We start from the raw sequence: 3801 nt of genomic DNA on the forward strand, positions 1-3801 counted from the left end.
CCTGGTGACCTAGTTTTTGACCCTATATGACCCAGATTCAAACTGGACTTTGATATCATCATGATTAACATTCTGACCAAGATTCATGAAGATACAGTCATAAATGTGGCCTCTACAGTGTTAATAAGCTTTTCCTTTGACTTGACCTGGTGACCTAGTTTTTGACCCCAGATGACCCAATATCATATTCATCCAAGAATTTATTCAGGGTAACATTCTGACAAAGTTTCATTAAGATTGGGCCAAAATTGTGACCTCTAGAGTGTTAACAAGCTTTTCCTTTGATTTGATCTGGTGACCTAGTTTTTAATCCCAGATGACCCAATTTCCAAATTGTCCAATATTTTATTGAGGGTAACATTCTGACCAAGTTTCATTAAGATTGGATCAAAACTGTGACCACTAGAGTGTTAACAGTCAAATTGTTGACGACAGACGACGGAGGACAGAGGGACGACTGACGACGGACACAGGGCGATCACAAAAGCTCACCTTGAGCACTTAGTGCTCAGGTGAGCTAAAAAGAGGGAGATGGAGTGGGATATGGAGTTCAACCCCTCCAAGTGTCAAGTTATCCACGCTACTAAAAGAAAACATCCTGTCCCTACCCAGTATTATCTACATGCAGACCAACTTGAATCGGTCAGCTACGTTTAAACAAGAAATATCTTTAAAAAAGATGGTCGGCGAATTGTAATAAGGAAAGAAGTTTATCTAACATTCATCTTTCATCTAACATTTTTCAAATTGCAAAACTAAACACCGCACTTTAACAATTTAAATGGTTCTCTTTTAATTTTTCACAAAGGTTTCATAGGGTTGCAATTTTGTTTCATTTATCCTTAGACGAATAATTACAGCAGTAGTTTGATGAAGATTCATCATGATCAAGCGGTTCATGAGAAGAGGTCATTAAAAGTGATTATATTTTTAGCTTAAATGGTCCCTATCCCTATTTGTAACATAATAGCAGGAGACTAAGCTTACGACATTGTTACACACCAAGTTTGATAAAAATCCATTACATTTTAGTGGTTAATGCGAAGAAAGGCATATCTACTTTTAGCTAGAGTGGTCCCTAATAATTTTTATGATAACTGACAAACATTGTCTTCTTTTCTAGTTCAGTCAGGGGTGTAACTGTTTTAAGTTATGTAACCTATTTCAGTTACTTATTCAAGAATTTTATAACCTGTATTAGTTATAAAATATAGATAACCCAGGTAAGTTAATCAAAGAAAGCCTTTCTGCTGTTCTCACAAAGTGACCTTTAAATTGTAATTAGTAGCAAACTGTGGTTAATCAAATTCTCTTTTAGTCTGATCATGACCTGATGAACATAATGGGATGTTTAGAGTTTTATAGCATTAAAACCATTTGCGTAAGACTTTATCAGCCTTGCGTAAAAAAATTTACTGCATAGCTGGAAAGATAAAAGGCCAAGGATTCAGGAAATGATTGCATTAGTCACATTCACAATGAGGAATTGACACAGGAGGGCTTTGTAATATTTTCTGATAACTGAAACAAGTTATGAAAGTAAACCCAATAACTCAAATGGGTTATTAACTGTGATAACTTGAAACAGTTACACCCCTGACTGTAGTTAGGACGCAAGAAAGGTCAGATGATCATTTCATCCAATCAGAAAACAGGTTTCATCAACACTTAGATGGATGTCAACACCCTTACAGAACCAGTCTTTCCGGTGAATGAAAAGTTAATAGAAAGTTAATGGAGCTATTCACAGCAGCAGTTCACTGTTCATTCACCGCATCCAGTTAATGATTGGCGATCAAACTTCTTTTTTAACATTCTATTCACCGCAGACTCCAGTGTTCGCTTCTTATTCACCGCAGGACTTGGTATTTTAAATATTGTATCATTGATTCACTTTCTATTCACCAGAGAAACTTGAATTTCATGATTTGTAAATAAAATAGCTGCACCTGTTTTGGTGGCAAAATGGTTTGTATAGTTTGAAATTCTGGACCATGCAGAGTACAGCAGATTTATGTGAATAGCATAGTGTCAGCTACAGTAAGTGCTTTTTTAATTGTCTATGATATACACAAGGCATGTCAAAAGTAAAATGCGATTTTTTTTTTTTCAATTTATTTGATTTATGTAATTCTAAACTGCAGACTTATTTTTGTCATCAGTTTCCATGACTTTGAATTTTTGTGCATGTAAATGTATAGAGGTTTCCAGCTAACTCTCTAGCTAATCGTCAAGCCCACTTGCGTTGAGCTCGATATAGTCACCACTTTTGGCGTTTTGGTGTATGTGTGTTCGTGCATGCGTGCGTCCAATATTTTTCCGGACCATAATTTTGACATGCATGGACCAATCTTGTTTATATTTTGCACAAATGTTAACCTCAATGATAAGGTGTGTCACACACAAACCCCATGTTCCTATCTCAAAGGTCAAGGTCACAGTTGGAGGTCAAAGGTCAAATTGAAGTTTGTCCGGAGCATTTCTTCTTCATGCATGATGGGATTTTGATGTATTTTGGCATGAATGTTCACCATTATGTGACGGAGTGTCATGTGAAAGAATCAGGTCCCTAGGTTCAAGGTCACACTTCACAGACCGCTGGCGGGCTCAACATTCTGCCGTACAAGATGAAAGCTTTCTGCAGACATGCAGCTTGCAGCTCATTCACCGCAGACTGTGCACAGTTCATTCACCGCAGACAGTTCGCAGCTCATTCACCACAGACAGTTCACAAATCATTCACCGCAGACTGTTCGCAGCTCATTCACCGCAGACAGTTCACAGATCATTCACCGCAGACTGTTCGCAGCTCATTCACCGCAGACCTCATTTGCATATGAAAAGTTAATGGTCCAAACTTTATTCACTTTCTATTAACCAATCATTCACCAACCATTCACCGCATCCATTTACCACAGACCATTTTTTTCTGTAAGGGCATGGAGAAAAATGCATGAATGTAGAGCGAGAAAGACAAAATACGTGTATTCTTCCCAGACAGAAATTTCCGAGGTGTGTAAATGTTTGCAGTTAGTGTATTTATTAACATTCTTATGAATCATAACTTGTTTCACCAAGTTCTACCGCTATTTATTGCAGTATACACCTGGATATGACCATGTCAATGCTTTACGCGATCGTGTCCAAGTTGTAAAACACTGCTGTGTCAGCATATAGAAAATTATGATTTACGACTTTTTGGTACATTTTAAGGTGGGAAAAGTATACATTTTCTGTTAGTATCATCCTTTGCTCATGTAGTTCAGTAGTTATGAGTCAGCTATTACCAAAATGTTGCACGATTGGGGCACAAGAATGTAGGGAAAAAATAGAAATTCACCATGTTATCCCCCTTGTTTCTATATATGGTTTATATGTATTTTTTTTTCTTGAATTTCATTTAAAAATATTAAAAAGAAATTTTACCCCTCTATCATAGCACGTGACAGATCCCTGTGTTCCAATCAGGCAGTGTTGCATAAATCTTTCATTTTGATAAATTATCTATAATGCGTTATCAAGTAGTTTGATTTGCAAACTGAAGTCACGTGGCATGGGTCAGTCAAGGTCACCAATTCGTTCTTATAACGGCATTCGCCGAAAAAAGCGAGGGGGTGGGGGCGAAAAATGGGGACGAAATGACCAAATCGGGGACGAGCTGACTTGGGGACGAATTGACTGTAAATCTTAGCGCGAATCCTTGGATCGAAGTGTCTGATTCTTTGTAGCAATTATTGTTAACGTCTCCTTGAACGTTGTTATCAATAACTTTTCTTTAAAGGTCATAATAAATGCTTTGTG

The sequence above is a fragment of the Mercenaria mercenaria genome, chromosome 1 (genome assembly GCF_021730395.1).
Source record: "Mercenaria mercenaria strain notata chromosome 1, MADL_Memer_1, whole genome shotgun sequence".
Classification (NCBI taxonomy): Eukaryota; Metazoa; Mollusca; class Bivalvia; order Venerida; family Veneridae; genus Mercenaria; species Mercenaria mercenaria.